Source organism: Convolutriloba macropyga, chromosome 12, assembly GCF_964194025.1.
Source record: "Convolutriloba macropyga chromosome 12, txConMacr16.3, whole genome shotgun sequence".
NCBI lineage: Eukaryota > Metazoa > Xenacoelomorpha > Acoela > Convolutidae > Convolutriloba > Convolutriloba macropyga.
This window is the reverse complement of record NC_134479.1, coordinates 3386796-3410922: the sequence shown is the minus strand read 5'-3', so window position 1 is coordinate 3410922 and position 24127 is coordinate 3386796. Positions and strand designations below refer to the sequence as shown.

The 24127-nt window shown below is 36.7% G+C and overlaps 1 protein-coding gene and 5 non-coding genes across 6 annotated transcripts in view; 5 read left to right on the top strand and 1 right to left on the bottom strand.

Annotated features, from left to right (window-relative positions):
• LOC142350752 (uncharacterized) overlaps positions 1-24127 on the top strand; it is a 275857-nt gene that overhangs the window by 51879 nt on the left and 199851 nt on the right. The gene's annotated exons all lie outside the window — the stretch shown is intronic.
• On the top strand, positions 7585-7657 carry Trnas-gga (transfer RNA serine (anticodon GGA)). Its single transcript has one exon. It is a non-coding gene; the product is annotated as a tRNA-Ser (tRNA).
• Positions 10547-10619, top strand: Trnaf-gaa (transfer RNA phenylalanine (anticodon GAA)). The gene has a single exon. It is a non-coding gene; the product is annotated as a tRNA-Phe (tRNA).
• Trnaf-gaa (transfer RNA phenylalanine (anticodon GAA)) lies at positions 11727-11799 on the top strand. Its single transcript has one exon. It is a non-coding gene; the product is annotated as a tRNA-Phe (tRNA).
• On the top strand, positions 12866-12937 carry Trnas-gga (transfer RNA serine (anticodon GGA)). Its single transcript has one exon. It is a non-coding gene; the product is annotated as a tRNA-Ser (tRNA).
• On the bottom strand, positions 13947-14019 carry Trnaf-gaa (transfer RNA phenylalanine (anticodon GAA)). The gene has a single exon. It is a non-coding gene; the product is annotated as a tRNA-Phe (tRNA).

Here is a 24127-nt window from a genome sequence, read left to right as displayed (position 1 = left end):
TTAATATATAGGATTATGCGACAATGGCATACATACATTTATCTGTAAATTGAGTTGAGTTCATACTAGGAAAAAAAATATTGTTATTATGTACTAGGCGGATTTGAACCACCGAGCTCCTGTTTACTAGACAGGCGCTTTAACCGCTTACCCACAGGGTGTGGAGTGTGATAGTATGTGTGGTATAAAAATTCAAAGATTGAGGCTCAATTGGAAAATGTATTCTCCTGAAAATCTTTGAGATTCAAAGAACGAAACTCTGATTCTATCATATGCTATTTAGTGAATCACGGCACTTTGAAAGATTGTGTTCTACAATTTTGGTCATTCTGATTGAAATTTGCACTTCTTTCACATGCTATCTTACGAATCGTTTTTAGGCTGTTGTGGTTTCACCTTTCTTTAACGTATTTGCCTTTTCCTATCAGAAATGCAAGACGTGATAATTGAGTTGCGAGAACGTTAGACTGAAGTTCTAATGTCCCTGGTTCAATCCCGGGTTGCGGTATATAATTTTTCAAACTATCAGGATATTGTGTTGATTTTTTTTCAGCAGAGAAACAGTTTCTAAACCTATACTTCTAAATCATGTAGATATAATGCGGCAATGGTAAACATACATTTATCTGTAAATTGATTTGAGGACATACTAGGAACAAAAATTTTTTTGTTAGGTGGATTTGAACCACCAAACTACTGTCTACTAAACAGGCGCTTTAACCGCTAAGCCACAGGACCTGGCGTGTGATTATATGTGTAGTAAAAAATTTAAAAATTGAGGCTCAAATGAAAAATGTATCATCCTAAAAAATTTTGGGATTCAAAGACCGAAACTTTGATTCTATCATATGCTTTTTCGTGAAACACGACGCTATGGGAAAATTTTGCTCTACAATTTTGGGTCATTCTGATTTAAAATTGCGCTCCTTTCACATGCTATCTTACGTATCGTTCTAAGGCTCATGTGGTTTTACCTTAATGTTTGCCTGTTCCTATTAGAACTGCAAGACGCGATAGCGGGAGAGCGTGAAACTGAAGTTCTAATGTCCCTGGTTCAATCCCGGGTCGAGGTAGTTAGTTTTTCAAAATATCAGGATATTGCGTCAGTTTTTTTCAGCAGAGAAACAGTTTTTAGGTGTATACTTCAAAATCACGTATATATAATGCGTTTTTGCAATCATACATTTATCTGTATATTGTTTTGAAGAGATATAAGGGACAAAAAATTTTTGTTAGTTGGATTTGAGCCACCGATTTCCTGTTTACTAGACAGGCGCTTTGACCGCTAAGCCACAGAAACTGGTCTGTAATAATTTGTGTGGTATAAAAATACAGAAATTGAGGCTCAAATAAAAAACGTATCATACTGAAAAACTTTGTTATTCAAAGAAGGAAACTTTGATTCCATCATATGCTATTTCGTGAATCACGACACTATGGGAAATTTGTGCTCTACAATTTAGGGTGATTTTGATTTAAATTTGCGCTTAATTCACATGCTATCTTATATATCGTTTTATAGCTGGTGTGGTTTCATCTTCTTTTACTTTTTTGCCTGTTCCTATCAGAAAGGCAGGACTTGATGGCTGAGTTGGGAGAGCGTTAGACTGAAGTTCTAAAGGTCCCGGTTTCAATCCCGGGTCGCGGTAATTACTGTTTCAAAAAATCAGGATATTGAGTCGGTTTTTTTTTCAGCAGAGAAACGTATACTTCTAATTCATGTAGATATATTGCGACAATGGCAAACATACATTTATCAGTAAATTGATTTGAAGACACACTAGGAACAAAAACATTGTTGTTAGCTCCTGGCGGATTTGAACCATCAATCTCTTGTTTACTAGACAGGCGCTTTTACCGCTAAGACACAGGATCTGGTGTGTAATTATGTGTGGTATAATGTTTCAACAATTGAGGCTAGGATGAAATAAGTATCGTCACGAAAAACGTTGCAATTCAAAGAACTTTGATTCTATCATATGCTATTTCGAGAATCATGACACTTTGGTAAATTTGTGCTCTACAATTTGAGTTATTTTGATTTAAATTTGTGCTTCTTTGACATGCTATCTTAGATATCGTTTTGAGGCTGGTGTGGTTTCACGTTTTTTAACGTATTTGCCTGTTCCTATCAGAGAAGCAAGACGTGATAGCTCAGTTGGGATAGCGTTAGACGGAAGTTCTTAGCTCCCTGGTGCAATGCCGGTTCGTGGTAGTTATTTTTTCAAAATATCAGAATATTGAGTAGGTTTTTTTTCCGCAGAGAAACGCTTTCTAAACGTATACCTCTAATGCATGTAGATATAATGCGACAATGGCAAACATACATATATCTGTAAATTGATTTGAAGACACTCTAGGAACAAAAAATTATTGTTACCTCCTAGGCGGCTTTGAACTTCCGCTCTCCTGTATACTAGACAGGCGCTCCAACCGCTAAGCCACGTGACCTGGCGGGTAATAATGTGTGGTATAAATTTTCAACTATCGAGGCTCAGATGGAGTAAGTATCGTCCCGAAAAGCATTTGAATTCAAAGAACGGAACTTCGATTATATCAAATGCTATATCGTGAATCACGACACTCTGGAAAAATTGTCCTCTACAATTTTGGGTCATTCGGATTTAAGTTTTGCGTTTCTTTCACAAGTTATGTTACATATCGTTTTAAGGCTGGTGTGGTTTACCTGCTTTAATGTGTTTGCCTGTTCCTATCAGAAATGCAGGACGTGAAGGCTCAGTTGGGAGAGCGGCAGATGGAACATCGAAAGGTCCCTGGTTCAATCACGGGTCGTGAAAATCACTTTTTCAAAATATCAGAATATTGAGTCTGTTTTTTTTTGTCAGCAGAGAAACAGTTTCTAAACGTATACATCTAATTCATGTAGTTATAATGCGACATTGGCAAACATACATTTATCTGTAAATTGATTTGAGGAAATACTAGGAACAAAAAATGCTTAGTTAGGCGGAGTTGAACCACCGATCTCCTGTTTACTAGACAGACGCTTTCACCGCTACGCCACAGGAAATAGTTTGTGATTATTTGTGTGGTAAAAACTTTCAAAAATTGAGGCTCAGATAAAATAGGTATCATCCTGAAAAAATTTGTGATTCAATGAACAAAACTTTGATTCTATCATATTCTATTTTGTGAATCACGACACTATGGGAAAATTGTGCTATACAGTTTTGGATCATTCGGATTTAAATTTGCGTTTCTTTCATGTGCTATCTTAGATATCGTTTTAAAGCTGGTGTGGTTTCTCGTTTTTTAACATTTTTGCCTGTTCCTAAATGCAATGCACAACGTGATAGCTCAGTTGGGAGAGCGTTAGATTGAAGATTAAAAGGACCCTAGTTCAAGCCCGCGTCGAGGCAGTTACTTTTTCAAAATATCAGGATATTGAGTCTGTTGTTTTTCAGCAGAGAAAGAGTTTCCAAACGTATACTTCTAATTCATGTAGATATAATGCGACAATGGCAAACAAATACATTTATCTGTAAATTGATTTGAGGACACATCAGAAACAAAAACATTTCTAATTAGGTTCTAGGTGGATTTGAACCACTTATCTCCTATTTACTAGACAGGCGATTTAACCACTAATCCACAGGCCCTGGTGTGTAATAACTTGTGTGGTGTAGAATTTCAAAAATTGAAGCTCAGATGAAATAGGTATCATCCTGAAAAACTTTGTGAATCAAGGAATGAAACTTTGATTCTATCATATGCTATTTTGTGATTCAAGAGACCATGGAAAAAATGTGCTGTAGAATTTTTGATCATTCTGATTTAACATTGCGCTTCTTTCACATGCGGTCTTAGATATCGTTTTAAGGCTGGTGTGGTTTCACTTTTTTCACGTGTTTGCTTGGTCCTATCAGAAATACAAGCCAGGATAGCTCATTTGGGAGAGAGTTAGATTGAAGATCTGAAGGTCCCTGGTTCGATCTCGGGACGCAGCAGTTACTTTTTCAAAATATCAGGATATTGAGTTGGTTTTTTTCAGCAGAGAAACAGTTTCTAAACGTATACTCCTAATTCATGCAGATATTATGCGCCAATGGCAAACATACATTTATGTGTAAATTGATTTGAGGAAATACTAGGAACAAAAAAAAATTTGGTAGGAGGATTTGAACCACTGATCTCGTTTACTAGACAGGCGCAAACTACGTGATTCAAAGAACGAAACTTTGATTCTCTCATATGCTATTTTGTGAACGACGACAGAATGGGAAATTTGTGCTCTATAATTTTGTGTCAATGTGATTTAATTTCGCGCTTCTTTCACATGCTATCTTAGATACTGTTTTAATGCTGGTGTGGTTTCACCATTTTTAAGGTGTTTGCCTGTTCCTATCTAAATTACAAGCCGTGCTAGATCAGCTGGGAGAGCGTTGGACTGAAGAGCTAAAGATTCATGGTTCGATCCCGGGTCGTGGCAGTTACTTTTTCAAAATATTAGGATACTGAGTCGGTTTCTTTTCAGCAGAGAAACAGTATCTAAACGTATACTTCTAATTCATGTAGATATAATGCGACAAGGGCAAACATACATTTATCTGTACATTGATTTGAGGAAATACTAGGAACAAAAATTATTTTGGTAGGAGTATTTGAACCACCGATCTCCTGATAACTAGACAGGCGCGTTAACCGCTACGCCACAGGAACTGGTTTGGGATAGTATGTGTGGTATAAAATTTCAGAAATTGAGGCTAAGATGAAATAGGTATCTTTCTGAAAAACTGAAAATGAGGCTTTGAATCACATCCTGAAACATTTGAAAATCGCGCTGACTGCGGGCTATTATTGGAGCCAACATTGGCTGTCATCGAATATTTCCTGAAAGATTTATTAATCTTATCTAAAAACTCAAAACACTCAAATCTGATTGGTTGAAGTGTATAAAACTTTACCTTTCACTTTATGCCTATCTCTGCACTCTTTTAGCTTGTTAGTATTCGAGCATATCGCCAAATTCTTTGTCCGTGGAAACTTGAATTGCTTGATTTGGCCATGCGGAAAAATTTGTGAGCGCAAAAACTATTATGAGCGCAAAAACGGTATTTTGAGGCTCCTTTGCTTCTGCAATGCAGCATGCTTAATGAGCGCAAAACATAAGACATTTTGAGCTTAATAAGGCGAGAGGGAAAGAAGAGAAAGAAAAGAAAAAAACGGAGAGGATTAACCTGAAAGGAACGAACCAGAGAACGAAAAAGAAAAAAAACGCAAAATTTATGTTTTTCAGCCACTAATCAGTTTCAAACCACTGCCTCTCGCTTACCACACATCGGTCTTATCCCTCACGCTACCGATGCCTACGTTAGATTGAAGATGTAAAGGTCCTTGGTTCGATCACGCGTTGCGAATGTTACTTTTTCAAAATATCAGGATATTGTGTCGGTTTTTTTCAGCAGAGAAACAGGGTCTAAACGTATGCTTCTAATTCATGTAGATATAATGCGACAATGGCAAACACACATTTATCTGTTAATTGATTTGAAGACATACTGGGAACAAAAAAATTGTTGTTAGGTCCTAGGCAGCTTTGAACCACCGAACTACTGTTTACTAGACAGGCGGTTTAACCGCTAGGCCACAGTAATTGGTTTGTGACAATATGTGTGGTATAAAGTTTCAGAAATTGAGGCTCAGATGAAATAGGGAAAACTTTGTGATTCAAAGAACGAAAATTTGATTCTCTCATAAGCTATTTTGTGAATCACGACGCTATGGGAAATTTGTTCTCTGTAATTTCGTGTCATCCTGATTTAAATTTGCGCTTCTTTCACATGCTATCTTAGATACTGTTTTAATGCTGGTGTGGTTTTACCATTTTTAAGGTGTTTGCCTGTTCCTATCGAAATTACAAGCCCTGCTAGATCAGTTGGGAGAGCGTTGGACTGAAGAGCTAAAGATCCATGGTTCGATCCCGGGTCGTGGCAGTTACTTTTTCAAAATATTAGGATACTGAGTCGGTTTCGTTTCAGCAGAGAAACACATTCTAAACGTATACTTCTAATTCATGTAGATACAATGCGACAATGGCAAACATACATTTATATGTAAATTGATTTGAGGAAAAACTAGGAACAAAAAATATTTTGTTAGGAGGATTTGAACCACCCATCTACTGGTTACTAGACAAGCGCTCTAACCCTAAAGCCACAGTAAAAACTGTGTGATAACATGTGTGGTATAAAATTTGAAAAAATGAGGCTCAGATGAATTAGGAAAAACTATGACTTTATCATATGCTATTTGGTGAATATCAACACTATGGGAGACTTGTGCTCTACATTTTTTTGTCAATCTGGTTTGAATTTGCGCTTCTTTCACATGCTATCTTACATATCGTTTTAAGGCTGGTGTGGTTTCACCTTTTTTAAGGCGTTTGCCTGTTCCTATCAGAAATACAAGTCGTGATAGATCAGTTCGGAGAGCGTTAGACTGAAGATCTAGAGGTCACTGGTTCAATCTCGGGTTGCGGCAGTTACTTTTTCAAGTTATCAGGATATGGAGGCGGTTTTTTAAGCAGAGAAACAGTTTCTAAACGCATTCTTCTAATTCATGTAGATATAATGCGACAATGGCAAAAATACATATATCTGTGAATTGATTTGAGGACATATCAGGAACAAACAAGTTTCTTGTTAGGTTCTAGGTGGCTTTGAACCACTGATCTCCTGTTTAATAGACCGGAGTTTTAACCGCTAAGCCACAGGCGCTTGTGTGCTTATTTGTGTGGTGTAAAATTTCAAAAATTGAAGCTCAGATGAAATAGGTATCATCCTGAAAAACTTTGTGATTCAAGGAACGAAACTTTGATTCTATCATATGCTATTTGGTGAATCACGACACTATGGGAAAATTGTGCTTTATAATTTTAGATCATTCTGAATTAAATTTCTGCTTCTTTCACATGCTATCTTAGATATCGTTTTAAGGCTGTAGTGGTGTCCCGTTTTAAATGATTTTGCTTGTTCCTATCGGAAATGCAAGCCGTGCTAGCTCTGTTGGGAGAGCATTAGACTGGAGATCTAAAGGTCCCTGGTTCAATCCTGGGTCGATGCATTTACTTTTTCAAATAATCAGGATATTGAGTCAGTTTTTCTTCAGCAGAGAAACAGTTTTCTAAACGTATTCTAATTCATATAGATATAATGCGACAATGGCTATTATAAATTTATCTGTACATCGATTTGAGGAAATACTAGGAAAAAAGTTTTTGGTGGGCGGATTTGAACCACCGATCTCCTGATTTCTAGACAGGTGCTATAACTGCTAAGCCACACGCCCTGGTGTGTGTGGTGTAGAATTTCAAAAATTGAGGCTCAGATGAAATTGGGGCTATGAATCACATCCTGAAAAACCTTGTGATTCAAAGATCGAAACTTTGATTCTCTCATATGCTATTTTGTGAGTCACGACGCTATGGGAAACTTGTGCTCTATAATTTTGTCATATTGTGATTTAAATTTGCGCTTCCTTCACATGCTATCTTAGATATCGTTTTAAGGCTTGTGTGGTTTCACCTTTTAACGATTTGTCTGCTTGTTCCTATCAGAAACACAAGCCGTGGTAGCTCAGTTGTGAGAGCGTTAGACTGGAGACTTAAAGGTCCCCGATTCGATCCCGGGTCGCGGCATATACTTTTTCAAAATATCAGGGTATTGAGTCTGCTTTTTTCAGCAGAGAAACAGTTTCTAAACGTATACTTCTAATTCATGTAGATATAATGCGACAAGGGCAAACATACATTTGTCTGTACATTGATTTGAGGAAATACTAGGAACAAAAATTATTTTGATAGGAGTATTTGAACCACCGATCTCCTGATAAATAGACAGGCGCGTTAACCGCTACTCCACAGGAACTGGTTTGGGATAGTATGTGTGGTATAAAATTTCAAAAATTGAGGCTAAGATGAAATAGGTATCATTCTGAAAAACTGAAAATGAGGCTTTGAATCACATCCTGAAAAACTTTGTGATTCAAAGAACGAAAATTTGATTCTCTCATATGCTATTTTGTGAATCACGACGCTATGGGAAATTTGTTCTCTATAATTTCGTGTCATTCTGATTTAATTTTGCGCTTCTTTCACATGCTATCTTAGATACTGTTTTAATGTTGGTGTGGTTTCACCATTTTTAAGGTGTTTGCCTGTTCCTATCTAAAATACAAGCCGTGCTAGATCAGCTGGGAGAGCGTTGGACTGAAGAGCTAAAGATTCATGGTTCGATCCCGGGTCGTGGCAGTTACTTTTTCAAAATATTAGGATACTGAGTCGGTTTCTTTTCAGCAGAGAAACACATTCTAAACGCATACTTCTAATTCATGTAGATATAATGCGACAATGGCAAACAACCATTTATATGTAAATTGATTTGAGGAAAAACTAGGAACAAAAAATATTTTGTTAGGAGGATTTGAACCAACCATCTACTGTTTACTACACAAGCGCTCTAACCCTAAAGCCACAGTAAAAACTGTGTGATAACATGCGTGGTATAAAATTTGAAAAAATTAGGCTCAGATGAAATAAGAAAAACTTTGTGATTCAAAGAACAAAACTTTGACTCTATCATATGCTATTTGGTGAATATCGACACTATGGGAGACTTGTGCTCTACAATTTTCTGTCAATCTGGTTTGAATTTGTGCTTCTTTCACATGCTATGGTACATATCGTTTTAAGGCTGGTGTGATTTCACCTTTTTTAAGGCGTTTGCCTGTTCCTATCAGAAATACAAGTCGTGATAGGTCAGTTGGGAGAGCGTTAGACTGAAGATCTAGAGGTCACTGGTTCAATCTCGGGTTGCGGCAGTTACTTTTTCAAGTTATCAGGATATGGAGGCGGTTTTTTTAAGCAGAGAAACAGTTTCTAAACGTATTCTTCTAATTCATGTAGATATGATGCGACAATGGCAAAAATACATATATCTGTGAATTGATATGAGGACATATCAGGAACAAACAAGTTTCTTGTTAGGTTCTAGTTGGATTTGAACCACTGATCTTCTTTTTAATAGACCTGAGTTTTAACCGCTAAGCCAAAGGCGCTTGTGTGCTTATTTGTGTGGTGTAAAATTTCAAAAATTGAAGCTCTGATGAAATAGGTATCATCCTGAAAAACTTTGTGATTCAAGGAACGAAACTTTGATTCTATCATATGCTATTTCATGAATCATGACACTATGGGAAAATTGTGCCTTATAATTTTAGATCATTCTGAATTAAATTTCTGCTTCATTCACATGCTATCTTAGATATCGTTTTAAGGCTGTAGCTGTGTCCCGTTTTTAAAAGATTTTGCTTATTCCTATCGGAAGTGCAGGCCGTGCTAGCTCTGTTGGGAGAGCATTAGACTGGAGATCTAAAGGTCCCTGGTTCAATCTTGGGTCGAGGCAGTTACTTTTTCAAATAATCAGGATATTGAGTCGGTTTCTCTTCAGCAGAGAAACAGTTTTCTAAACGTATTCTAATTCATATAGATATAAAGCGACAATGGCTATTATAAATTTATCTGTACATCAATTTGAGGAAATACTAGGAAAAAAATTTTTGGTGGGCGGATTCGAACCACCGATATCCTGATTTCTGGACAGGTGCTTTAACTGCTAAGCCACAGGCCCTGGTGTGTGATAATATGTGTGGTGTAGAATTTCAAAAATTGAGGCTCAGATGAAATTGGGGCTATGAATCACATCCTGAAAAACTTTGTGATTCAAAGATCGAAACGTTGATTCTCCCATATGCTATTTTGTGAATCACGACACTATGGGAAACTTGTGCTCTATAATTTTGTCATATTGTGATTTAAATTTGCGCTTCCTTCACATGCTATCTTAGATATCGTTTTAATGCTTGTGTGGTTTCACCTTTTTAACGAGTTTTTTGCTTGTTCCTATCAGAAACACAAGCCATGGTAACTCAGTTGTGAGAGCGTTAGACTGGAGACTTAAAGGTCCTTGATTCGATCCCGGGTCGCGGCATATACTTTTTCAAAATATCAGGGTATTGAGTCTGTTTTTTTTAGCAGAGAGACATTTTGTAAACGTATACTTCTAATTCATGTAGATATCATGCGACAATGGCAATCATACATTTATCTGTAAACTGATTTGAGGAAATACTAGGAACAAAAATTATTTTGATAGGAGTATTTGAACCACCGATCTCCTGATAACTAGACAGGCGCGTTAACCGCTACGCCACAGGAACTGGATTGGGATAGTATGTGTGGTATAAAATTTCAAAATTTGAGGCTCAGATGAAATAGGTATCATTCTGAAAAACTGAAAATGAGGCTTTGAATCACATCCTGAAAAACTTTGTGATTCAAAGAACGAAAATTTGATTCTCTCATATGCTATTTTGTGAATCACGACGCTATGGGAAATTTGTTCTCTATAATTTCGTGTCATTCTGATTTCAATTTGCGCGTCTTTCACATGCTATCCTAGATACAGTTTTAAGGCTGGTGTGGTTTCACCGTTTTTAACGTGTTTGCCTGTTCCTTTCAGAAATACAAGCCAGGATAGCTCAGTTGGGAGAGCGTTAGATTGAAGATCTAAAGGTCCCTGGTTCGATCTCGGGTCCCGGCAGGTACTTTTCCAAAAAATCAGGATATTGAGTTGGTTTTTTAAGCAGAGAAAAAGTTTCTAAACCTATACTCCTAATTCATGTAGATATCATGCGACAATGGCAAACATACATTTATCTGTAAATTGATTTGAGGAAATACTTGGAACAAAAAAATTTTGGTAGGCGGATTTGAGCCACCGATCTCCTGTTTACAAGACAGGCGCGTTAAAGGCTAAGCCACAGTCCCTGGTGTGTGATAGTATCTGTGGTGTAGAGTTTCAAAAATTGAGGCTCAGATGAAATTGGGGCTATGAATCACATCCTGAACAACTTTGTGATTCAAAGATCGAAACTTTGATTCTCTCATATGCTATTTTATGAATCACGACACTATGGGAAACTTGTGCTCTATAATTTTGTTTCATTCTGATTTAAATTTGCGCTTCTTTCACATGCTATCTTAGATACTGTTTTATGGCTGGTGTGGTTTCACCGTTTTTAACGTGTTTGCCTGTTCCTATCCAAAATACAAGACGTGATAGCTCAATTGGGAGAGCGTTAGAATGAAGCTCTAATGGTCACTGGTTCAATCCCGGGTTGCGGCATATACTTTTGCAAAAAATCAGGATATTGAAACGGTTTTTTTGCAGCAGAGAAACAATTTGTAAACGTATACTCCTAATTCATGTAGATATAATGCGACAATGGCAAACATAAATTTAACTGTAAATCTATTTGAGGATTTGAGGAAATGCTAAGAACAAAAAAAATTGTGGTAGGCGGATTTGAACCACCGATCTCCGATTTACTAGCACGCGCTTTAACCGCTAAGCCACAGTCCCTGGTGTGTGATAATATGTGTGGTGTCAAATTTCAAAAACTGAGGCACAGATGAAAATGAGGCTTTGAATGACATCCTGAAAAACTTTGTGATTCAAAGAACAAAACTTTGATTCTTTCATTTGCTATTTTGTGAACCAAGACAGAATGGGAAATTTGTGCTCTATAATTTTGTGTCAATCGGATATAAATTTGCGCTTCTTTCACATTATATCTTAGATACTGTTTTAATGCTGGTGTGGTTTCACCAATTATAAGGTGTTTGCCTGTTCCTATCTAAAATACAAGCCGTGATAGCTCAGTTGGGAGAGCGATAGACTGAAGAACTAAAGATCCTTGGTTCGATCCCGGGTCCCGGCAGTTACTTTTTCAAAATTTCAGGATACTGAGTCGGTTTCTTTTCAGCAGAGAAACACATTCTAAACGTATACTTCTAATTCACGTAGATATAATGCGACAATGACAAAGATACATTTATATGTAAAATGATTTGAGGAAAAACGGAACAAAAATTTTTTTGTTAGGAGGATTTGAACCACCCACCTACTGTTTACTAGACAAGCGCTCTAACCGCAAAGCCACAGTAAAAACTGCGTGATAACATGTGTGGTATAAAATTTGAAAAAATGAGGCTCAGATGAAATAGGAAAAACTTTGTGATTCAAAGAACAAAACTTTGATTCTATCATATGCTATTTCGTGAATCTCGCCACTATGGGAGAATTGTGTTCTACAATTTTTTGTCAATTTAATTTGAATTTGCGCTTCTTTCACATGCTATCTTACATATCGTTTTAAGGCTGGTGTGGTTTCACCTTCTTTAAGGCGTTTGCTTGTTTCTATCAGAAATACATGTCGTGATAGCTTAGTTGGGAGAGCGTTAGACTGAAGATCTACAGTTCACTGGTTCAATCTCGGGTTGCGGCAGTTACTTTTTCAAATTATCAGGATATGGAGTCGGTTTTTTTAAGCAGAGAAACAGCTTCTGAACGTACTCTTCTAATTCATGTAGATATAATGCGACAATGGCAAACATACATTTATCTGTTGATTGATTTGAGGACATATCAGGAACAAACAAGTTTCTTGTTAGGTTCTAGGTGGATTTGAAACACTGATCTCCGAATTAACAGACCGGAGCTTTAACCGCTAAGCCACAGGCGATTGTGTGTGGTGTAAAATTCAAAAAATGAAGCTCAGTGAAATAGGTATCATCCTGAAAAACTTTGTGATTCAAGGAACGAAACTTTGATTCTATCATAAGCTATTTCGTGAATCACGACACTATGGGAAAATTGTGCTTCATAATTTTAGATCATTCTGAATTAAATTTCCGCTTCTTTCACGTGCTATCTTAGATATCGTTTTAAGGCTGTAGTGGTGTCACGTTCTTAAATGATTTTGCCTGTTCCTATCCGAAATGCAAGCCGTGATAGCTCTGTTGGGAGAGCATTAGACTGGAGATCCAAGGTCCCTGGTTCGATCCCGTGTCGCGGCAGTTTCTTTTTCAAATTATCAGGATTGTGAGTCGGTTTCAGCAGAGAAACAGTTTTCTAAACGTAAACTAATTCATATAAATATAATGCAAAAATGGCAAACATAAATTTATCTGTACATTGATTTGAGGAAATACTAGGAACAAAAATTTTTGGTGGGAGTATTTGAACCACCGATCTCCTGATTACTAGACAGGAGCTTTAACCGCTACGCCACATGAACTGGTTTGGGATAATATGTGTGGTATAAAATTTCAAAAATTGAGGCTCAGATGAAATAGGTATCATTCTGAAAAACTGAAAATGAGGCTTTGAATCATCCTGAAAAACTTTGCAATTCAATGAACGAAACTTGGATCCTATCATATGCTATTTCGTGAATCAGGACACTATGGGAAATTTGTGCTCTATAATTTTGTGTCATTCTGATTTAAAATTGCGCTTCCTTCACATGCTATCTCAGATATCGTTTTAAGGCTTGTGTGGTTTTGTCTTAACGATTTGTTTGCTTGTTCCTATCAGAAGCACAAGCCGTTGTAGCTCAGTTGTGAGGGCGTTAGACTGGAGAAGTAAAGGTCCCTGATTCGATCCCGGTCGCGGGAGTTATTCAAAATAACAGGATATTGCGACGGTTTTTTCATAATCTTTGCATGTTTTAACGCTCCCTAAACATACAACCTAGCAAATTCAGACGCCCTATGCGACCACGTAAAGCTCGCTATTTGCAAAGTTTCGTTAATTGAATCACAAAGTTTTTCAGTATGTAATTCAAAGCCTCAATTTCATCTGAGCCTCATTTTTTGAAAATCTACACCACACATATTATTGCCCACTAGGGCGTGTGGCTTAGCTGTTAAAGCGCCTGTCGAGTAAACAGGAGATCGGCTCAAATCAGATAAAAGTATGTTTGCCATTGTCGCATTATATCTACTTAAATTAGAAAATTACGTTTGGAAACTGTTTCTATGCTTAAAAAACCGACTCAATATCCTGATATTTTGAAAAAGTAACGGCCGCGACCCGGGATCGAACCAGGGACCTTTAGATCTTCAGTCTAACGCTCTCCCAACTGAGCTATCACGGCTTGAATTTCCGATAGAAGCAGGTAAACACGTTAAAAAAGGTGAAACCACACGGGCCTTAAAACGATATGTAAGATAGCATGTGAAAGAAGCGCAAATTTAAATAAGAATGACCCAAAATTGTAGAGAACAAATTTCCCATAGTGTCGTGATTCACAAAATAGAATATGATAGAATCAAAGTTTCGTTCTTTGAATCACAAAGTTTTCCCTATTTCATCTGAGCCTCAATTTCTGAAACTTTATACCACACATATTGTCACACACCAATTACTGTGGCCTAGCGGTTAAACCGCCTGTCTAGTAAACAGTAGTTCGGTGGTTCAAAGCTGCCTAGGACCTAACAACAATTTTTTTGTTCCCAGTATGTCTTCAAAGCAATTAACAGATAAATGTGTGTTTGCCATTGTCGCATTATATCTACATGAATTAGAAGCATACGTTTAGAAACTGTTTCTCTGCTGAAAAAAACCGACACAATATCCTGATATTTTGAAAAAGTAACATCGAACCAAGGACCTTTACATCTTCAATCTAACGTAGGCATCGGTAGCGTGAGGGATAAGACCGATGTGTGGTAAGCGAGAGGCAGTGGTTTGAAACTGATTAGTGGCTGAAAAACATAAATTTTGCGTTTTTTTTCGTTTTCGTTCTCTGGTTCGTTCCTTTCAGGTTAATCCTCTCCGTTTTTTTCTTTTCTTTCTCTTCTTTCCCTCTCGCCTTATTAAGCTCAAAATGTTTTATGTTTTGCGCTCATTAAGCATGCTGCATTGCAGAAGCAAAGGAGCCTCAAAATACCGTTTTTGCGCTCATAATAGTTTTTGCGCTCACAAATTTTTCCGCATGGCCAAATCAAGCAATTCAAGTTTCCACGGACAAAGAATTTGGCGATATGCTCGAATACTAACAAGCTAAAAGAGTGCAGAGATAGGCATAAAGTGAAAGGTAAAGTTTTATACACTTCAACCAATCAGATTTGAGTGTTTTGAGTTTTTAGATAAGATTAATAAATCTTTCAGGAAATATTCGATGACAGCCAATGTTGGCTCCAATAATAGCCCGCAGTCAGCGCGATTTTCAAATGTTTCAGGATGTGATTCAAAGCCTCATTTTCAGTTTTTCAGAAAGATACCTATTTCATCTTAGCCTCAATTTCTGAAATTTTATACCACACATACTATCCCAAACCAGTTCCTGTGGCGTAGCGGTTAACGCGCCTGTCTAGTTATCAGGAGATCGGTGGTTCAAATACTCCTACCAAAATAATTTTTGTTCCTAGTATTTCCTCAAATCAATGTACAGATAAATGTATGTTTGCCCTTGTCGCATTATATCTACATGAATTAGAAGTATACGTTTAGATACTGTTTCTCTGCTGAAACGAAACCGACTCAGTATCCTAATATTTTGAAAAAGTAACTGCCACGACCCGGGATCGAACCATGGATCTTTAGCTCTTCAGTCCAACGCTCTCCCAACTGATCTAGCAGGGCTTGTAATTTCGATAGGAACAGGCAAACACCTTAAAAATGGTAAAACCACACCAGCATTAAAACAGTATCTAAGATAGCATGTGAAAGAAGCGCAAATTTAAATCAGGATGACACGATATTACAGAGAACAAATTTCCCATAGCGTCGTGATTCACAAAATAGCTTATGAGAGAATCAAATTTTCGTTCTTTGAATCACAAAGTTTTCCCTATTTCATCTGAGCCTCAATTTCTGAAACTTTATACCACACATATTGTCACAAACCAATTACTGTGGCCTAGCGGTTAAACCGCCTGTCTAGTAAACAGTAGTTCGGTGGTTCAAAGCTGCCTAGGACCTAACAACAATTTTTTTGTTCCCAGTATGTCTTCAAATCAATTAACAGATAAATGTGTGTTTGCCATTGTTGCATTATATCTACATGAATTAGAAGCATACGTTTAGACCCTGTTTCTCTGCTGAAAAAAACCGACACAATATCCTGATATTTTGAAAAAGTAACATTCGCAACGCGTGATCGAACCAAGGACCTTTACATCTTCAATCTAACGTAGGCATCGGTAGCGTGAGGGATAAGACCGATGTGTGGTAAGCGAGAGGCAGTGGTTTGAAACTGATTAGTGGCTGAAAAACATAAATTTTGCGTTTTTTTTCTTTTTCGTTCTCTGGTTCGTTCCTTTCAGGTCAATCCTCTCCGTTTTTTTCTTTTCTTTCTCTTCTTTCCCTCTCGCCTTATTAAGCTCAAAATGTCTTATGTTTTGCGCTCATTAAGCATGCTGCATTGCAGAAGCAAAGGAGCCTCAAAATACCGTTTTTGCGCTCATAATAGTTTTTGCGCTCACAAATTTTTCCGCATGGCCAAATCAAGCAATTCAAGTTTCCACGGACAAAGAATTTGGCGATATGCTCGAATACTAACAAGCTAAAAGAGTGCAGAGATAGGCATAAAGTGAAAGGTAAAGTTTTATACACTTCAACCAATCAGATTTGAGTGTTTTGAGTTTTTAGATAAGATTAATAAATCTTTCAGGAAATATTCGATGACAGCCAATGTTGGCTCCAATAATAGCCCGCAGTCAGCGCAATTTTCGATCAATTGAAACAGAACATAGTTATTGAGGTTTTCGATCAATGCTAACTGTACATAAACAGCGTCGTTTGTGATCAATGATAGCTGAACCTAGTCATTGCGGTTTTTGAATTATGTTTACTGCATGCCGTCAGTGTGTTTCTCTATCATTGATAACAGATCCTACACAACGCAGTTCGATGATAACTGCACGTACTCAGTGCGATTTTCAATCAATGATAACGGAAACTGGTGATTGCGGCTTCCGATTGATGACAGCTGCACGCAGTGAGTGCAAATTTTGATCAATCACAACGGAATATTTTAACTGCGGTTTTCTATCAACAATAACTGAAACCAGTCGTTGCGGTTTTTGCTCGACAACCGAACCTAGTCTTCGCCTATTTGGATCGATGATAACTGAGCGTAGTCTTATCGACAAATTGTTGTTTCATATTTGGGCAAATTTGTTCACTAGTGTCTCAATATTTTAAATCAATATTTTAATGATTGTTTGCGGGATTTTCCAAAAGCAACCCGGTGGTAAATAAAATATTTCCTCTTTGCTGAGATTGCGGCGCATAAAAAATTGTTATTCGCAAATGTCGTAAATTTGACCGCATTGAAAAGTCAACATACGACTAAAAGACGTCTCTGTTTGTTCATTAAAGATTAACTAGCAGGCCCGCAAAACCATAACCAGAAAATCATTTACACGAATAGAAGTTTTTATAGAAGTAAAGATTTCTGCTTCCCACCAACTCGGGCTAGAACCCATGCCCCTCGTTTAACAGCCACATGTCTCACAACTTAAACTATCTATGTGTATTGCACTTGTCTTTTGCTCTTTCTACAGCAAATTTCTGGATAATGGCGTTTGTGATTTGCTTGTTTTGCTAACCGCAAGCTTAATCAGCGCAAAATCAGCGCATATTAGGAGCTTAAGAAGGCTAAAACAGTGCGTCTCAAAACGCATCTTTTACGCTAGGTTTCCTGATTAAGGACTCCTAAAACATGTTACGTTAGGAGGGCTGTTGACCAATTTGCTCAAATGCGACTGAAAATTACTATATGAAGGAATATAAGACAAAACGACTAAAACTACTCAAAACTTAGTTTCATAGCAATTTTAGCAATTTAATAGCAGTTTCTTAGCAATGAGAGCATTTGAGATCACGCAAAAAATCAAAAAGGAAAGCATGACAAACTTACTTGAAAGCAAGGAATGTTCTAGAATAGCGCAGAATCTATACGGCTAAAACTTTGCAGAAAAACACGTTTACAATAAGATCTTCAAACTTAGTCCGGTAGCAATTAAAAAACACGTAGTAGCCAGGACAGTAAATCCTCCCTCTTGGCGAGCAAACTTTCAAGCCCTCTTAGCCTCGTGTAACTGCACCTTACAGTCTTTCGTCCAGGTTCGGTTCTCACCCATCTAATTTGAGCCTTTTAGTTCATTGAAGTCTCTCGATATGTTCGCTTAACTATGCTGCTCAATGTGGCTCTTAAAAATGCGCTTCAAGAGGCCCCTTAACATGCAAAATCTTTGTCCGAATTTAGAGCTCACTCGTTTAATACATGGGATTAGAATTTTTATTTCTAACACAAACAGGAACATAAAACCACTCAACGTCGCAAGAAGGGCTCTAGAACAACCGGCGGAGTGATGTTGATTAGGAATTTTCATTCAGGTCTAGAAGAAGGGTACCCGACAGGAGAACGAACCCTCGACCCTAATATTAGCAGTCATCCATCTCACCAACTGGGCTATAATGACTACATACCACCGTTTCTCACAAGCACTTTTATCGTATCAAAAAACATATTTAAGATTGATAGCATTTGAGATCACTCAAAAATCAAAAAGGAAAGCATGACAAACTTAGTTGAAAGCAAGGAGTATTCTAGAAAAGCGCAGAATCTTTACGGCTAAAACTTTGCAGAAAAACACACGTTTACAATAAGAACTTCAAACTTAGTTCGGTAGCAATTTAAAAACACGTATTACCTAGGACAGGAAATCCTCCCTCTTGGCGAACGTATTTTCAAGCCTTCTTAGCCTCGTGGTAACTGCACCTGACTAACAGTCTTTTGTCCCAGGTTCGGCTCTCACCCATCTACTTTGAGCCTTTTAGGTCATTGAACTCTCTCGATATGTTCGCTTAACAATGCTGCTCAATGCGGCTCTTAAACATGCGCTTCAAGAGGCCCTTTAAACATGTAAAAAATTTGTCCGAATTTAGAGCCAACGCGTTTAATATATAAGAGGATGTTTGCCACAAAGATTATTATTTGTACAATAAATCTTTCATTGGTTTTTAAATTTTTAATCAATTTCAAAACAATATCCACCGTTTTTGGTAAGTTTTTCTTAATTTAAACAAATTTAATTGACGCAAAAAAAGCAATATATGCCCAAATATCATACAAGTCGGTGAACCAAGCATGCTAGCAAACGTTAACAATTGATCAAATTTTTTAATACGGGTTATTGTAAACATTTTTCTATACAAAAATTAGTTTGCGAGAAATTAAAAACTGATTGGGCAACTCTAGTCGTTTTATTTCAGTAAAATATTTTATACACGATAGGTTGGAAGCGCGTCTGATGCCAATTTCCCTGCTTATAATGTTCTTGTAGTGTGATGGCCGAGAGTTAAGGTGTGTGATTGACACGCCAATGATAGATAGTACGATCCCCTGCCTCCGTGAAGCTGTCTGTGTAAGGATGAACTCTTACTTAACCATAGCTTCAGGTTGATCATTGCCTGACCAATGTTGGCTGCAATGATGGTACCACGTGAAAGTTTCAGACGCAAAAAAAGTGGCTATAGTCACCAAAAAAGAGCATTCATGCTGACTAAATGAACAGTCTGAGATGTGGGGAATAATGGAAAAAGGACAGCTGAGAACAGGCTACTGTTAACGCAGACTAAAAAACTTATAAAGCTTATAATGCAGACTACAAAGCTTATAAAAAGCTTATAATGCTGCTCCACTGCGATTACGCAGAAACAAATTTATTAATTATTTATATTTGAACTGTTCAGTTCATGAGTGCACATCATATGAAACAATTGGCATAACATTTGTTTACTAAATACATTAAGTTGAATAATGCTAATAAAATCATTTCTTGCCACCGATCTATAAAGCGCTGTTTTGAGTATCAGAAACCTTTAGGCTACCTATATGAAATGATAAAATATTTTAAAGAACATTTAAAATTTTCTTTCATTTTCAATACAAAAAACCCATTGTTGTGAGAAATGGTTTTATGCACTCATGTTTTCGTCCGTCTAAATTGCCCAAAATCCTAAACTTAGTTCATGCTAAGTTTTTCATTTTTCTAATTTTATGAAATTTAAAGTTCTCAAGATCAAAATTCATCTTTGAAAAACATTTTCATGAGAGTATTGTCATCTAAAAAATACTGTCACTGGAAAAATCACGGATGAGGTTTTTGCCACCCCGTGATTTTTCCAGATAATAATGCAAAACTTAGAAAATGAGATATCCTTATGCGTATTTTGTCAGACAGTATGTGACCGACGTGGGTTTTTTCTTTTTAATGTCAGTAAAATGGTCTATTCACCTTGAATTTCCTGACTCTGCTATATGTGTCTCAGAATTGTTTGTGCTATTCTGCTGCATTGGTTTTGTGCTGATAAGCTTGAGCCGAGTTGCATTATTTACACTGGCGTGAGCGTGAGTCGAGTTCGATTGTGTTGGAAAAATTAAATTGAATTTTCTTTTGCATGCTTTCGAGTAGATTTCTTTTTCTGGTACACTTGTTGAACTAAAACTGACCAATAACAGACTGTCTCCGAACGTTTCTCCTGCGCTGCAGCAATTTGAAAATTCAGGGCAGAAATCAAATGTTCGAAAACGAATTGCAAAGATTTGACAACAAGACTAAAATCTAACTAACGATAGTAGTACCCGAAGCATCAAAGATTATAATTTTGTGCCAGTAGGGCTTTCTCAACTCGACAAAGATCAAAACTTGTAATTTACTATTATACGGCTTCCTTGTTAAAACGACTAATTGTACACACTCAAAAAATTCAGGTAAATTTACCTGAAAAAAAAACACCTTAACTGAAACGTTTTTGAATCGTCTAGTTAATCTGTTCATACATGAAGAGTACTACTCGAAACGTGCTTGTTTTTGTTATGCAGGCCTAACTTTTTTGGTAATTTTACTGCAGACCGTTACAAAAGAAAGTGAAAATAATTTGAGGTAATTTTACCTTAAAAGTTTAAATTTTTACCTTAACTCTGTCAAGGTAAATATACCTTAACTTTTTTTAGTGTGTATTCTGGTTACTCTCAATTTCAATAGGCTACCAGCTAACTCTACATAGATAAAACTAGCGAGCAACACTATTCGCAAAGCCATGACATTTTATTTCTCAACTTAATCAAACTACACAGCGGTTTTGCTTTTGAAAGCAACTAACCAAGATTCAGTGAAGGTAGATTCGCTATTTTCATGTCTAGAACTTTTATCTAATCTTACTTTAGATTGTTTCTTTTTTAACTGTTGCTAATTTGTTTCCAAAAATTCTGAAAATTAACGGAAAATGCATGAAATTGAATCACAAAGGGTAACGAATTTTTAAGCATTAACATAAAACAGTGGAAATGTTTTATTGTTCACTTTTTGCTCACGCATCGTAGCAAAAAAAGAAGCACCATTTTGTAGCCCTTAAATGTTACTTTTGCTTTTTATAAAAAATCTCGAATTTTATCGCATATTCAGAAAGGGGAGCTAATTTAAAAAAAATAGAGAAAACAAAAAGGATAAAAATGTTGTGACAAGATAAAATTGTTAATAAATTATATTAGTGAAAAATATATTATTGTCATAATAATTTTGTGTTCAGATAGCATTTTAAATTTCTTCAGATAATATGAATTTTATACTTTTTTTGGAATTACACCAACTTTGCTAATTTGTAAGCTGTTTTAGCGACGTTTGGCAAGTTCATTGTTTTTGCTGCATTCACTGTGATTTGTGACAAAGCCTTTTGCCCAAAATATTTTGTAGTTACCACATGATTACATTAACGTGGTATAAAAGGGTCCTAGACGCGAAAAATGATGTAAAAACAAAATTTATAATTATTTTTGGCGAATTTCTACAGAAGTAGAATAGTTTGAGTCTGGGATGTCTCGCCTATTGCTGAGTGAGCTAATTGCTGGTTTCAATTGCAAAGAAAAACAATTTTTCTTGTAAGGCTTACTTTTATTATAAAGAATTGTTGATTTCTAATTTTTATACCACTTGCTTCGTTAGGAAAAACTTTCTCTTTTCTAACTCATTTTACTTTTTTGTAAAAGCAAGTTCAAGGCAACTTAAGCAAGTTCAAGTTCATTTAAAAACTGGTTTTCTCGACACAGCGTACTCTTGGAGTTCAATCTAAATTATTTGGCTGGTATTGATGCGCTGTATTTTTTCAAGATAGGTTCACATACAATTTTTCAGCATTTTAACGTCAACGAAAGTCAATTTAGAGCGTAATTTTAGTCCCCCTGAAGTAGTGAAGGGCGCAAAATAACTAGAAGCTATGAGGCGTTACATTTTTAATTTTTTGAAGTGCAATTAGGAATTGTTTGAATGAATTTCTGGATACATGTTTTCTAATTGCACCAAAATGCCGTTGATTGACTTCATCGAAGGGTAGCTTCTGCTTTTCATGACTTTGACACTAATTGCTGGGATAAAAGAGTAAAAATTTGAAATTTTTCCTTTTTTAAAAGTTTTGTGATGTCCAATCACTAAGTGTCATTAATGACAGATCTCTCGTCGCCAATGAGTCATAAAATGGCGTAAAAGTTCCTCGAAAAGTCAAAAAACGGTTAAGCAAAAAGACACAGAGCTTTACAATAATTGCTTCTCTTCGAGATCAATTAAAAAAAGACAGCACGCTAATACAGTTCAATTACTTTGGGTTGTAAAAAACCAAGAGAATGCCAATAATTAACCTCAGCTATCGCTTTGCGGCTATTATTAAAAAATTTTCGACAAACTTGAGACCTATTTGGAACATTCTTTGCTACGCATTCTTGCGAGTCATCTTGATGAAAATTTTGTGAGTTGATACGAACCTGAAGTTTCTTTATCATGGAATAACAATTGTTGAACAATTCGAAGTTCTTGATAAATTTCCTGACTAAACTTCAATTAATTCCGATTAACTTTTGAGAGCTTTGAGTGGCATTTTGAGTAGCGCAAAGTCAAAGGGTTCCATCTAAAAAACATTTTTCGGCGTTGCTTTTTCCATCTGCACGCCACACAAAAACCGCAAGGATAAAATATAAATTGAGATAATGGTTCAAAATTCTGTTCTGAAAGAGCGAGACGCACAAATGTCAGTCTTGTTGGTTCACGCGAGGAAAAGGGCGGTAAGGGAGAACAGCGATTGAGCACAAAGAGGGTAATCGCTGCTTTAGGTCTTTCTATCCCTAATAAGGGACCAGACTTTCCAAATGAGTTTACACCGTGTTTCCTTTCCCCGGAAGTTTTTCGGGTTTTTCTCATTATAACCCCCCCCCCCCAGCTTAGTGGTCAGAAACCCTATTGCCCCCCCCCCCCATCATGGTAATTATACCGTTGTCAGGACAAAATACCCAATGCCAAAATACCCAATGTGACAAAATACCCAAAATATACCCAATATTTTATCCGAACGTTGAAAATTTCAGAACGATTATTTAGCATAATATTTAGTAAGTGATTTTGGCCATGCCTCGCGGGCCATGGCCATGCCTCAGAGGCCCGTGGGACTTGATATGAAACTATCACCACCGAACATGGGATTACACTATCAACTTAATTTCGAGAAAACATGCTTATAAATTTGAGTGCTAATTTTTAATCGGATTATTGAACGAAAAGATCAAAGGCAATAAATTGGGTATAATGGCATTGGGTATTTTGTCATGTAACCAATTATACCATAATGTGATAGATATAATTTCATGGGGGGGGGCTATGAGGGGAAAGACTCAATTTTTTACCATCTCATTTTCAAAACTCTAGGTGAGTGAACACTTATGGTAACTTTGCAATCTTTGCTTGAAATATTGAAACTGAGTAGTTAACGCAAGAAACAAAAAAAATTCATTCAATTTGACCAATAAGAGGGTAGAATTCCTATCGTAAGTTTATCCCGCCCAACAAGTGAGGAGTAAAGCCATCTTTCCCAATAAGAGGAGAGAAAATATAAACCAATTTTTCCCGTGATTGAAAAATAATTGAACACAAAAAAACTGAACATCATGCCCAATTCCTAAAGTAAACTATGCCCAGGAACGAATGATTTTACTCTAATTGTCTTAATTGAGGCATATTAATATTTCAAATTAGAGCAAACTAATATGATATCTTTGTCACCAGTTGCCTTATCTGCAGAACGTGACTATACAGATGGATCGGGGGAAGGAAAGTTCCAAATTTGTACTCATTTGAATAATTTTTAGGGCTACTGTTTGAGTCGAGAGGATTGTGAAAGGAATTTCGGGATATAGCACATTGCATGAT